Below are 15,320 nucleotides of genomic sequence, written 5' to 3'. Positions count from 1 at the left end.
GGACTGCAGCGACCCGGAACTTGCTGTTCTTATTTGGCGCGGAATTTCAGCATTGTTGAAAATGGAGTAGTCACTTTTCCGTTTAATCAATAAATAAATACACCCTTATTTATGTGAAAACCACATTGAGTAAATGTTTATAATAGTAAATAACATAACACCGATGCTGAGAGGGTTTATATGTATAATTGTTTCCAATAATTTTCCAAAACTCTTTAATAATGGTGAAAATAACACTGAAAGAGTATTGTTGTTGTTCCGCGGATAAAATGTTCACAGAACATCAATATTTTTAAGACAAATTTGTTACTATATGGGAAAGTGTACTGTATACATGTTCAGTAACTTGTCACCATTTTTGCCTTCACTAGTTCATTCTTAATGGCCCTGATGTGTTACAAATACATTTTTAAAAGTGCATAATACTATTATACTGTATATCTGCATTCATAATAAATACACAAAATTGTCTTTAAAATAATTTTAGATGGAGTATAGCACGTCACAGGACGTCAACTACCCAAAAGTGAATCATCAATGAAGACATTACAACACATTATCTTTTTAATTTTAATTATGGACAGTTTGCATGATCTATACAAAGCATGTCTCAACTGAAATAAAGTCTATATGCTTTGGTGTATAGCTGCTTTAAAAGACACTGGCTATTAAAAAAACAGACAAGTGACTATGAATCATAACAAAAGCATTTATTTTGTTAATGCTTAAAATATATAAATACCCTTTGACTTTCATTTTTCTCAGGAGCAATATAAGCATTTTTTAATTTATAATTGTTTTGCTGTGATTTGTAACTTAAACCTCACTCTAACAACTTATTCCATAAACTACTCCTTTGTCATTTGCTCACAGTTCACCCTGTTCTCTCTCTGACATTAGGAAATGACACCATGCTTTCTGCCGGTCTGTATGAAGGCATCTACGGTACGATCAATGTCATCATCAGTGTGAGCTGCAGAGATCTGGACGCGAATGCGGGCTTTTCCTTTGGGAACAACTGGGTAAGAGAATCCGATTACATACACTCCTGGGCACAGAAAGAGAAAGACATAATCAGGCTGCTGGGTATGAGCACTTAATTTTATATATGATGTCCACCCAAAACGGACAAAATTGTCATCATTTACTCACAATCACGTTGTTCCAACTTGTATGACTTTCTCTTCCGTAGAACACAAAAGGTAATACATTTTTTTAAGAATCTGTTAGTTGATCTTTTCCATATAATAAAAGTGGACTGGGGCTGTCAAGCTCCAAAATTAATCTAAACGTCCTAGCTCAAATATGTGTAAATTCTGTGACACACCAAGCCGACGGTTGGCCATTGGCCAGTGTCGGGCTGTTGTTGAGCATCTGTCGGGCGAGTTTTTGCAGTGTGTTCCGCACCGTTGGCACTAGTTGGACCCCCGTCGGCGGCTTTTCGGCCGATAGAGCATGTTGAATCGGAGCCCATCGTTGAGACAGATCAGTCTGATTGGCTGTTCAGCTCAGCGAACCAGTGCACGAGAAAAAATGGAAGTGACGAAAGCATGCAAATGATGAAATCAAGAGGGTACACACAGAAGGCTCTTCTCATTTTTCATCTCATCTGAGCATTCATCTGTGGTGAGCAAGATTAGTGTGAAAATGGTAAGCAAGCACTGTTTTGTTTACAGTTTGTATATTTGCAGTCCTAGCTCTTCCGGTTTCCCTTTTTGAATGACGAATAGAGACTACTGCTACCTGCTGGTATGGAGAGTTATTTCCTCTCAGTAAGGCGCAGAACATAAATGCTAGTTGGCCGTTGGGTGTAGTCTTTGCGGTGTGTTCAAGAGCAACTTTTTGGCCCAGACGCAGGTGACACCACAGTCGGCTTTTGTCACCGCTATTTCTTTGATGTCGGTTTGGTGTGTCCGGCCTTTAAAGTGGCATTTTTGTCTTGAAAGCTAAAGTGGATGGCAATATTTTCAGTGAATAATGACTTAAATTTCGAAGACCTGAAATATAGCACATTGTAATGTAATTGTATAGAAAAGAGTTACCAGGTTATTCTTCAAAAGTTCACCTTTTGTTTTCCACGGAAGTTATAGTCACACAGGTTTGAATGACTGACAGAATTGTCATTTTTGGGTGAACTATTCTTAAGTATCAGTTACAAACAGCTATTTGTTTCACAAAGGTGATGTAAAATATAATGTGGTAACTAGTATGAATGAAAGTTATTCACAGTATAATGATGAATCCTTATGCCTCACCCAGTTTTAGCATGTCATCAGCCATAACAGAAGCCAGACGAGCATCTCCCAGCATCACAGGACAGATTGGATGAGCTGTGCCAGAGATGGTAAACCCTGCCTGGGTCATGTTGTTTCTGAACCTTTGGGACAGAAGACCAACAATAGACCATTGTTAGTATTTCTGTCGAGGTGAACAATTTTCTATAGAACTTATATCACCAGCACAATGAACTCTACAAAATGTTATTCTCAACGGCATCCATATCCATACAGGAACACTGAACCAGCGAAATTCAGATGAAATTTTGATCAGCTGCTGCTTTGCAAAGCCAAAGCCTGCTTATCTATTGCACACAAAAGATAAATGCAGAAACACAAGCCGAAGGGTGTAACTGAGTTCACAAATACCAGAAAACTGCCTTCCTGTCCTACCTCATGGTTTTGGCTGCCATACTCTGAGCAATTTCATTGGATGCCAGTAACAGTTCCACAGCACGGGTGGCACAGCCCACCACAGGAGGGGGGAGGGAGTTAGAGAAGAGGTACGGACGAGACCGCTGCCTCAGAAGGTCAATTAAAGCCTTAGGTCCAACTGTGTAACCACCTGACAGAATATAAGAAAAGTTGAAAAGCTTATTTATATACATATGCATTTCTTTGTCCAAGATGTCTTCAATGTCTATTATTGGTCTCCTAAAGAATATACAGTATTTCAGAGTTCAGAAGTACACACCAGCAGCTCCTCCTAGTGCTTTTCCCAGTGTGGAATTCACAATGTGCACTCGGTTCATTACCCCCAGCAGCTCATCAGTTCCTCTGTGGAAATATTATATATATATAAAATTGTAAAAATTAACAGTTAGGCAAGAAACATACTTTTGCAAGTATGCGAACGCAAATGCAAGCGCTTGCACAACGCATTGTCAAGGCACGGTCTGGTTGAACATACATAGTTTTACGTGCCACATTCTACATTTCGATGCAGTTTCCAATCAGAAGTACAACAGTTGATCATGACTTGACATTATAAAACACTTATTTTCCACACTATTCTAACTTGCATCTAAGAGTCATCTTAAAAAAATCTGATTACGACACCATTTCACTTGCTTTTGGTGCCCCCACTGGACATTTCCTTGAGAAACTGCAGCAAAACGTGTAACGAAGCACGTAATTTCGTTCCGCAAAAATGTTGCCACAATCATGTACATTTTAAGAGATCTGGTTGTACATAATGTACAAACCTCGGTACTCAAGGGGGCGTTAGATTTACCTTCAAAAGTCTGTGCTATAAAACATGTTGTGTAATTACACAGATGCTAAAAATATATTGACTTTAACTAGCTTGCTCAGCAAGATTCTGTTTAAACTGTTGCTTTGGCATAACAGTAGTAGACTTGAAAGAGAAACTCATTGTTGAAGCGGAGAGTTCACGCTAAAACTTGCTATAGCACCTCTTGTGGCAATGTTGAGAATGTTGTCGTAATCTACCAGGTACAACCAAGTATTTGATTGCTGTTTTTGTTTGCTCACCGCCACGAGGACCCATGAAGCCTGTGGCATGACACTCATCAATGAAGACCAATGCTCCATATTGCTCAGCTAAATCACAGATTCCCTGTAGAGGAGCCACATACGCCATCCATGGAGAACACCCCATCAGTGACCACCAATCTCAGACGAGACGACTGTCAGTTTAAAAAAAAGACCAGTGGCAAAGTGAATTTAAAATTATATTAAAGATGATCTGTTTTTAATCAAACAAATTTTACCACATGTCATTGACTGCAACTTACCTGAGATTCTTTCAGCCTTTCCTCCAGGTCATTCAGGTCCATGTGCTTGTAGCGGAACCTCTTGGCACGACACAATCGAATGCCATCGATAATGGAGGCGTGGTTTAGTTCATCAGACAACACGGCATCGTCAGGACCCAACAGGACCTAAAGCAAAGTGTACAAGAGTACGTACTGTTTTGATGCATTAGGTGGAGGAACAATTTGCTTCTACACATTATATGAATGTGGGTGATCATCACCTCAAACAGACCAGCATTGGCATCAAAGCAGCTAGCGTACAGAATACAGTCTTCTCTTTCATGGAACTGGGCGAGTTTCTCCTCCAAGTTCTTATGCAGGCTCTAGAGAAGAGAGAGGTATAAAATAATAACTCAATGGGGTTTCAATTCGCATTGCTGGCTGTGTATTGATATACAGTATTTTTCCTCACCTGGGTGCCACAGATGAAACGAACTGAACTGAGGCCCGCTCCGTACTTCTTCAGGGCATCTATACCCGCTTGTACCACCTCCGGATGACTGGATAAACCCAAGTAGTTATTGGCACAAAAATTCAATATATCTATAACAAAAACAGAGACATATGAGCCATTAGAAGATAAAACAAAAGCAAATGTTGATCTCACATTGCAGCGAAGCTTAACTGCATAGAGACAGATTTAGGAGGACAATTACCACCATGACATTGTCTTACAGTGGAAAAAGACAATAATAAGCAGATGTGTACTTTCTGACAGAAGGGAAAGAGAATATATGGGTGTTGGGTCACAACAATACAGATGAAGAGCTTTTTAAACTATTCTTCATGTTAGCCACAAAATGAAAACCGCACAAAACTGGATCCTGCATTGAATCCAGGAAGAAATCGCGGTCGCATAATCAATGTCAAGCGCGATTCCAAGGTGCCATTTTTCTCCTCTAACATTACATTTTTACCCCACTGATGGTAAGGTTTAGCTTTGGGGGTACAGGTTATAAAATATGCATTCCTCTTCACTGTCAACAACTCACTTCACAACTCACTTTTGGTGCCCCCAGTGGATTTTTCACCTGAATAACACTTATTGCTCTAGCCAATGGGGGCATTGTTTTGAATTTCGGTAAGCACGGACTGATCTTAGCGAAAGAATAGTCAACCTACTGTGTCTGATTTCACTGCGAGAAGGGACATTTTGGTGAATATTTTGGTGCTGTTTTCACCTTTATAAATCACCTTTTTTCCTCACTAGGGTCCTGCAACAACTGAATGTAGTAAATTGCATGTAATTCATGCAGTGTCTCCATTTACAAGAGATCATACAGCAGCAACACGTCTAGTCATTATACAAGAAAAATGAGCGAATTGCTGTTTAAAATTTTTTAGGTGAAATACGTCACAATCAGTGTTGGGTAAGTTACTCTAAAAAAGTAATGAATTACTAACTACTAATTACATCTTCTATAGTGTAATTAGATTACTGTACTAGTTACTCTGTCTGAAAAATAATTGCATTACTTATTACTTTCTAAAACCCTGATCAACCTCGACCAGATGAAAAATACAAGGATAGACACGAAAATATTATTTTAATGATTTCATTGAGAGCATCCTGAGCAGCTGCATCACTGCCTGGTTTGGGACTTGCACCGTTTCGGACCGCAAAGCCCTGCAGAGGATAGTGAGGACAGCTGAGAAGATCATCGGGGTCTCTCTTCCCTCCATCAAAGACATTTACAAAAAACACTGCATCCGCAAAGCAACCAGCATTGTGGACGACCCCACACACCCCTCACACAAACTCTTTACCCTCCTGCCGTTTGGCAAGAGCTACCGAAGCATTCGGGCCCACACGGCCAGACTGTGTAACAGCTTCTTCCCCCAAGCCATCAGACTACTCAATACTCAGAGACTGGACTGACACACACACACACACACACGTCTTGAGTTGCACTTTAATTATTGTCACTTTATAACTGTCTGCTACCTCAATAACTGCTATGTGCATAGAACATTATCTCATTGTATGTCATCTTTTTGCACTACTGAGTACTGGTCGGCGCTGCACTGTGTCTATTGTCCTGTTAGACATTTCTTGTACTGTCCTGTACTTTTTGCACATGTTTGCATGTGCACTTTATATAGGTATATAGGTGTATATATATATATATATATATATATATATATATATATATATATATATATATATATAGGTATGTTATTTAGTCTGTGTAGTCTCATGTGGTTCTGTGTTTGTCCTATGGTGTTTTATGTAGCACCATGGTCCTGGAGGAACGTTGTCTCGTTTTGCTGTGTACTGTACTAACTGTATATGGTTGAACGACAATAAAAACCACTTGACTTGACTTGACTTCAGATAAATCATCTAAAAAAATAAATTACTTGCGAACTGGCCAAAAAATGTAAGGGCGCAGCGTTAAATTAGAAAACATACATTTTAACATTAGACGTTAAATTTTGATTTTAAATGTACTATTTTTAATATGGAATTTGTCTATAATCTACATAGTATTTAACACAATTACATAAGTAAGTAATCCCTTACTTTAATTTTCTCAATGAAAACGTAATTAAATGACAGCAATTAATTACTTAGCAATGGTCACAATGCAAGACACGTCAACTTCCCAAAAGTACTTGATGCCAATATCCCAAACACTTTTCCAAAAACAATTAATTGTATGTCTCCCTTGCAATGCTTTTGACTTTTAAGACAGTGAGACTTTTTGTAATTGAAATCGACACTCTCTCTGATGAAAATAAATAAATAAATACAAATCTCATCCAGAACAACTAAGATATTAATAATATATGAAAAGGACACAATGGCTCAACTCGTATCACTTATTAGAGCATTAAATTGGCTTTGCAAGCTGCTGGGATACTTCTTTATTTCAGGTCACAAGTGCATCCTAGAATGTTTAACACCCTGTTTTATCAGACATTTGTTGGTGTATGTTTTAATACATTTGATCTGCCTGGTCCCTCTGGATTAACAGATTGTTGCTCACCGCCTTTGCTGCCGTCCACGTTGATACGAGGACCCTGTTTGGACGTGATCACTCTCTCCCCTTCCATGTGCCCGCAGCACGGATACTGTCCAGCTCGTTTTCCAGAACAGACAGCGCTTGGCTCACAGCGACATTATGTCTTTTTGTATTTATAGTACAGGACTGTAAAACACTACTAAACGGAGTACTGAGTCGATAAACAGCGGTACGGAGTGACATTTCTCCTCCACTATCAAATAAAATACTACTACAATAGAAGTATGGATTGGCAGCGAGCGACGTTGACAGCGGATATATGTAGTTGTGAACGCTTAGTAAAATCAACCAATCAAATGTTCGAGTAGGCGGGAGTTGCGGTTTTTATCCAATGGCAGAGCAGCTGAGGTTATTTGCATTTAAAGAAACAGACTGCTGGATTTTACGAGCGACAGCTTGTGTAAAAAAAGCGTAATACAAGCTGTAAATATCAATATACATTCAGATTAAAAAATGGGTTGCTCCTTAATTCAATTTAAAAAGGGTTGCCAAAGTGTTTTTGACCCCCTATGTGAGTAAAAGTGCCATCTAGCGCAGAGTGCGAATTACCCCACCATAATTGGGGGGTACTGCTCCTTCCAGCCAGGTTTCTTAAGCAACCAAATTGGTCCGGTTGCTAGGGAGGGTACAGCCACATGGGGTAATCTCCTCGTGGTCACGATTAGTGGTTCTCACTCTTTTGGGGCGAGTGGTAAATTGTGCATGGATCGCGGAGAATAGCATGAGCCTCCACATGCTGTGAGTCTCCGTGGTGTCATGTGCCTCACGGATTGAGGTGAGTAGCCTCGCCACCACGAGGACCTACTAAGTAGTGGGAACTGGGTATTCCAAATTGGTAGAAAAAGGGATAAAAAAAAAAGTTATATAATAGGTGTGGGTGAGAGACAGATCAACATTTAAGTCCTTTTTTTACTATAAATCTCCACTTTCACTTTTTTCTTCTTTTGTTTTTGGCGATTCAAATTCTTCATGCATAACGCCACCTACTGGCCAGGGAGGATATTTATAGTAAAAAGCAACTGCAATATTGATCTGTTTCTCACGTACACCTTTCATATCGTATGGATTACTATTATGCTACCTTTTTTGCTTTATTGAGCTTCAACTTTTTGGCACCGATTCATTTGCATTGTATGGACCTACAGAGCTGTGCATGTACATGACTTTCTTCTGTTGAGCTCAAATGAAGATTTTCCTTCAAAGTGAGTGAGTAAATGATGTGAGAATTGTAATTTTTGGGTGAACTATTCCTTTAAGCACATTTATATTTGCTCAGTCAACACATGGAGGTTATTCTTTACATGTTCTGTTTTAATATGGACAATGACCGAGGGTCTTATTCACGGTAACATTGTTATGAGTTTACCTCAATATGCCAGCCCTTACATTCCAACTGTTTTGTTATGTGCGCTTTGAGCATAAAAAAGGTCAAGAGAATTTTTTTTGAGTGGAAACATACCTGAAGAGAGAAAACCACAACATAGTTCTCCACAATCAGATGATGCAAGCAGAAATATGGGCGATGACTCGTTTTGTTGTTGGGTGAGCAAAGTAAACTGTTGTTGTTTCCAGTAAGATGTGTCACTAAAGGTTAAAAGCAGGGCATGTCAACAAGGCCGACGTGTAACCATATGTAGTCAATATATTTTATAGTGGTTTATAGTGAAACCGGTAATCGTCCCATCCCTACAGGTAAGTAGCCGGTAATTCAATGTATGAAGACGTGACATGAGCTATGAAAGAACAAAACACGTTAATAAATGAAGGTTGTAAAATCAACAAGCTAGACGTCAGCTAGCAACTTATAATTATCCATGCACGTCAGCAGCAAACCGTTCTCTATCTCCATTGCTTCTAGCCGCCACGGTGGTTAAAAATGGTACGGTCCACTATAGGGGTGTCTGAAATCGCTTTACATTAAAATGTTCCTACAGTGAAAATAGGAGTTGACTTATATTGTAACCGTAAATATATTTTTTCACAATATCAGAAAAATTATCTGACCCCCCCCAAAACTGATATTTCTGTCCCTTTGGGGGGTACTGGGTCTTCATTGGGGGGTATAGTACCCCCCAGTACCCCCTGTAATTCGAACTATGACTAGCGACTAGCGACAATTTTAGCGACTTTTCACGGCCGCTAACAACATCCTCCACAGTTTTAGCAAAACATTAGTTAATATGTGTTATTAATAAAAAAAAAAAAGTGTATACCGTTAGAACTTTCCTGACCCCCTGACTTGTAAAAAATACATCTTTTATATGTTAAAAATATTTGTATTTGTATCTGTTTGATTATTTGTCTCTTTATTTTATTTATGTACACATTTTGGTTGGTTTATACATGTTTTTTTATTTTTATTCCTTCAAATGTATTTGTCCTTATGACTCTTTTTTTTAAACTCCATTTATATCAATGTTAAATTAGCGATCTGGAACGATTTCTCTGTGACGGCCATCTAAACCAGCCTAAATACGGGACAAATCGCGTTTGGTTTATTTTGCAAGGATCATTTTGGAATTTGACATTGTTCAATTAGATTAATTACAAAACAAAATAAATAAATATAGATAGATAGATAGAAATACCCCAGTCTGAATGTTTGACAAGTTCTATTAGTGATAGATAAATGATTAGTAGTTAAATACTTATGGTTCTACACTTTTAAAGAATCGCTCTTTACGCCATTAATTTACATATGTAAATTTGACGTCTTACGTGAAAATGACGTCACCACGTGATAGCGCTACTTTTAGCAATATTTCAGCGATCCTTCGGCGATTTCCCATGAGAAAAAGTTTGCAACACTGAACTTGAGTTGCAATTTCCTCTTTCTTGACCTTGCAGACCTAACGTTTCATTTCAACTTCCCTTGAATGCTGTATTTGTACACATTATATTAATAAACTTTGACTTGATTTGACCTAACCAGCACACAGAGATGTCACGCCGTTTGGACCCATTACCACATGAGTCCTACCCACCGGAAGAAGACAAATTTTTTTTAGAAGACAAAATAAATGCGGGAACTTGGCAGTGTGATAACAGCGCTCAACAGGAGGACAAAATTGAGCTTTAATCCACATTATGGAAATGTTGGTAAAAAATGCATCAACAGTTTTAGAACTGATTATATTTGGACCCCGTTCAATTACAGAACGTCTTGCAATAGTTTGTTGAATGGAAGTGAAGTGAGTGGAGGGAGATTTGAAAAGGTAAGCAGCTCTTATGAAAGTTTTATATAAAGTTATCTATAAAGCATGTAGCCCAGATGAGCAAATGTTAATGAGTAAATGCATCTTGCCAATTGCTGAAGCTTAGGTTATTGTTTATAATTTTAGATGAACTAAAAATATTCTGTTTTAAAGTAATGTGCATCTTTTCTTAGTTTTATAATTGTATGTGACTTGCTGTTTCGTGAATATTTCGTTGTGTTTGGGACGTTGTGGAGCTGGACTAATAACGAGAAAGCTCAAAGTTTATTTTTCTTTTCTTTGCTGCACAAATCAGCTCAAACAAAGCACAGTCGGTGTATTTTTATATTAATTTTTTTGTCACGCTTTCATTGAACGAAGTGATAGCAAAATCAAGGTATCAAAAGTTGGCTAAACCATATTATAACAACCTCTGAGTTTTTACCAAAGTGTCTCTAGCAAGTCAGTCCACTGTCGGACATCTTTGGAACGCTCTCGGTAGGCTATTTCCAGTCATAGCAGTGCAGCTCCTATCTACGTCAATGGAGAAAGACCACATTTTCAAAAACGGTTGGTCAAGATTACGATCAAAGAATATATTTCAAGTCGGCAATAAAATTGTATAATATTGGAATCATAAATTACCTCGTATTACGCTAAAACATGCAATTTTCCCGGCTTGTATAGCTAATGCGCGTGCGTATTAGCGAGTTGATTGACAGGGGATGTCTGTATCTAAAAGGTGATTGGCTTATTTAATTGTAAGGCTGGACTTCCTTTCTACATCCGTTGACATTTGGGCGCTCAGAGCTCCTTGTTTTTTTTAATTTATTTATTTTTATTTATTGCTTTAATCAATATTACATGACAGTCAAAACAACTGAAAGCACAAAGAAATAAAAAAATAAATTAATTTAAAAAAATAACAAGAAAACTAACAAAAAGGTACATCGACAATATACAAAATTCAAAAGGCTATATGCGTTCCAATTTCTTCCATTCATTTTAATAGAAGTGGCCCGTCTCTGCTAAATACCAAAGGACAGAGCTTAGGGTCTGGCAGCAGACTTGCACGCTCACTCACATGCATGTCATTTTTGGTTAGTAATATTGTGGTTTTGGCTAATTACTTTATACATAAATCTAGATTTTTAAGAATCCTCCCATCCTCATGCATTTACAGAAGGTTTTTCAAATCCTTAAAATGTATTCATAATAAAAAAGCCCTTAAATTGTGTCAATTTTTGGAGACATACTTTGATAATTAACCCCCTTGTACAATATTCTTTTGGTCTTAGTTATTATAATTTTTTTCCTGTTAACCCTTTGTCATTCACCTCTGTTTATTATGTATATATTTTGTTTGTGCTGCTATTTAGCTTTGACGGAATGTATTAAGTTTTATGTTTACTGTGGCTTCTTTTATTTTCATTCAAGCAATAAAAAAAAACCTCACATGGATGTCCTCTGCTAATGACGTCACTTGTAGTCTCCGCTATCTGTGACGTCACTACGCAAAGAAAGGTTCCTCAGTTCGCGTTTTCTACAAATACTCAGACCGCAATTTATTTTTAAAAGATTTTGGTTGCTGCTTTTTGTTTACCGCAAAACAAAACTGTAATATTTGATCCCAGTGCCATTTAAAGCATAAAATCATGAATTCTATGATATTATGCTTTCATTCTAGAGCCCTGGCTTCAAAATAAAAAAATATTATGTTTTCTACCAAATGGTGCCATTTTTCTCATGTTTAGCCTATGGAGCAAATACACGCTTTTTCTGTTTGCTGTAGTATATGCAGACCAACTGAATAAATGAAGCAGCTAAGTGTGTGTGTGTGTGTGTGTGTGTGTGTGTGTGTGTGATAAAAACAACAGTGGCATTATGTAAACAAACTGGTATTTAAAGGGTTAAAATCATGAAAATGAATGAATATTTGGTAGTTATGATCTGGGCAGATGTTGGTTAAAAATGTTACCTAATTGAAAATAATATTAATATATAATATTATTATGAAAGTTTTTTGACGTGTGCAATTTTGTCCTCCAAGGACCTCTGAGTAACTTTTTTTTAATTTACGCACGAGGGTTAAAAAACGGCTTCTTGTCATAGAATGTCTGTGGTACCGCCGCGTTATGCATTTTGTTGTTAAGCATGTAGTAATTGGTAGAAAGGCTCTGGCTAAACGTCACATCCTGTATTCTATTTTCCGCCTTCTCCACCCGCGGCAAATCCAAAACTAAAAATCGCAACAGTAGAATAGCGAAACTAAATCTAAACACGGAGCTTTTGACACCAAAGACGAATAGCTAAAATGGAAATCAACTGTACAGGTGAGATGTTTTAACTGCACTTCAGCATAGTTGTCACACACTTCTCAATACAGTTTATATATGTTGTGTTTTTCAACAGGTGCGTAGTTTCTAATAGTCACGTCATTATAGCTTTCAGTGTCATTTACAGGATTTTACTGCACTGTTCAAAGATTATATGCCGATATTAAATGTGTGCATGGAGAATAAATTGTGTGTATATAGTAGCATTTACATTTGAAAACAAATTGAGCGATTGATATGACAATAAACTATGTTTTAAAGAGATTAAATATAGTCCAGTATAACAATTAAAGTTCAGATGTATCTCAAGAGGTGTTTTATGACATAATTGTGTTTTTATATCCCTCTCACCACAGATAGCAGCATCGATTGCCTCTGGCTGTCTCTGAGAACAGCATGGAGAACAGCATGGAGATTATTGTGTTGCTGTGGACATGATAATTCTGGTGTGTAACTAGTTATAAACACCATACATACAAATACTCTGCCCTAAAATAATGTGATTGCATAATGTGTAAGCAGAGATGAAGCTCTCAGTTGAAGAAACGGTGCCATCTAGTGGCTGGAGCACTGTACGTCCATGGTTTACCAATCACAGTGAAGATGGAAGATATTCATCACATCAGTTTAGGTGAGACTCTGTCTTTCATTCTCAAACTGGCCTGCTGTGAAAGATGATAAAGTGGTGGCATCACATTCAAGGGTTGTACTTTTACAATGCACTAAATCTACAAGTATATTCATTGTAGTTCCAAATGTCCTTTGGGTCCTAATGGTCCACCCCTTTTTCCAAACAGAATACATGGACCATGTTGAAGAAAGAAAGCCTCGTTTACAACACAGAGGAAGGATCCCTGTGATCATATGTCCGTCCCAGAGTCAGGGACACCACAGGAGTGGGTGTCAAGAAGAGGAGCACAGTTACTGCGTTTTGCCAACAGTGTGTAATGCTCCTAATTGAAGCTTGCAGTGGTTTGTCAAAGTGCAGTAGCATGCTCCTCCTCGGGAGACCGCTCTCTCCCCCTATTTTTCACAAGGAGTCAAGATCCTAAACCGGATGCGTCTCTCTACATGTGAACATGGCCAGCTCCAGAATTTGTTCTAGTGCATAAAACAGACCCACGTTAGCTTGCATCCATGCAAGGCTGCATTAGAGTATTAGCTGAAGTGTAATTTCTACACCACTGAACAGGAATGCAAAAATAGGTACGTTTTGAAGAAAAAATTAAATTGTGGATTATTCTTATTTTTGTACATTAGGTGGATTTCCATCCAACTATTTATGCACATTTTGAAATTGCGCATATGAAATCCTGAATGGGAACACTTGATATGCGAATAAACTTTCTAAATTCACTTAAAAATGAGTTTCGCATTAGTTAAAATGTGCATTTAAGGTGATTGAAACCAAACGATAATGTATTTTGACCATTTGTGCACGTGTTATGTGCGATATTTTGATGTGACTAGGCTACCAAAAGGTCCGACCTTGGCGCACAATTCTTTCAACATAGCGCTTGTCATTCGGAAGTGTTTAGCCCACAGCTGGACGATAACGTGGGTCCTCACAATCCACCAGAACAGTTTTGAGAGCGGGCGCTCCCAGGTATGCGTAGACTGGCGGTGTGGGGGCAGGTAGAGGTCATTCAGCTGCTTCATCACGACGAGGCGGCTCCATAATGATAATGTGCATTACATAGTGGATTGAAATGTGCAACAATTCGTATTTTCTTACGTTTCATTTTAAAAATTGCTAAACATTTTGGATGGAAACCCTGCAAATGTAGTAACGAATAAAGAACGTCCCGCTAACAATGTATGAATAACATTTTCAGAACGTTTATCAATGAGAGAAAAAGAACATAATATTAAAATGTTATATTGTTATTTTAATAATTAATATTACTTTTTATTCTTCTTACACACACACACAGTGATTTAGCATAGCTTTTCCCCTTTAGTTGGATATTACAGTTGTTGACACATGTTATAACATTTTCCTGTAATTTGTTGTTGTTGCTCTTTTCATAAAAACGACACTTCTCTAGAGTAATCTCTCAGGACTCAAAGAAAATTGTTGAAGCCATAATACAATTTACCTTTGTTTGTTGATGGATGTATTTTATTGATCATTGAAGGGAAATTCCAAATGTCCTACTGGCACAATAAAAATTCCAATGAGATCATGGAAGTTTATCACTTCCCAAAATTACTTGTGCACAAAGCCTTATTTTTCTATATTATTGCCTGATTAATAAACTGGCCTATCAATATTAGTTTCAATGGCGGACAGTCAAGTTACGGCAAATCCACTATATACTGTAATAATCCATTACGTGCATTAACAAATGTAACACTGCATGTAGAATATGCAAATGAGCTTCATTCATGTTTTCTGTCAAGCATACCACAAGAGAATGTGTCATTAAGTATGATGATGCATTACTGAAAAATAAAGTATGCACATGAGTAAGCTTTTCAGTGTCTTTAGTGACGTTACTACAGCAGAGAACTTCTGCAATGTGTTTTAGCAGCTACACTGTACCATTCGTCAAATAACCCATTTTCAATACAAAAAAGATATCTTGCTTTCTCACTTGACATTTACATATCTTTACTCATTTAAAGAACAGTTCTTGAAAAACCACATCCTCTTTCGTTCTAACCAAAGTTATCTTTTTGAAGTGTGCACTGACTGTGGCAATATCAA

At 37.7% G+C, this 15,320-nt stretch overlaps 1 long non-coding RNA gene and 1 pseudogene across 1 annotated transcript; one reads left to right on the top strand and one right to left on the bottom strand.

Moving 5' to 3' along the window:
* Positions 1–558: 558 nt before the first annotated feature.
* LOC127647313 (2-amino-3-ketobutyrate coenzyme A ligase, mitochondrial-like) lies at positions 559–7,324 on the bottom strand (annotated as a pseudogene).
* A 2,791-nt stretch (positions 7,325–10,115) lies between these two features.
* On the top strand, positions 10,116–15,012 carry LOC127647316 (uncharacterized). The gene is made up of 4 exons (XR_007971042.1): positions 10,116–10,295; positions 12,967–13,056; positions 13,133–13,241; positions 13,408–15,012. It is a non-coding gene; the product is annotated as an uncharacterized LOC127647316 (long non-coding RNA).
* Positions 15,013–15,320: the final 308 nt, after the last annotated feature.

This window comes from Xyrauchen texanus, chromosome 8 (assembly GCF_025860055.1).
Source record: "Xyrauchen texanus isolate HMW12.3.18 chromosome 8, RBS_HiC_50CHRs, whole genome shotgun sequence".
In the NCBI taxonomy this organism is placed as follows: domain Eukaryota; kingdom Metazoa; phylum Chordata; class Actinopteri; order Cypriniformes; family Catostomidae; genus Xyrauchen; species Xyrauchen texanus.
The sequence above is the reverse complement of the archived record's forward strand: the minus strand, read 5'-3'. Positions and strand labels throughout refer to the sequence as shown.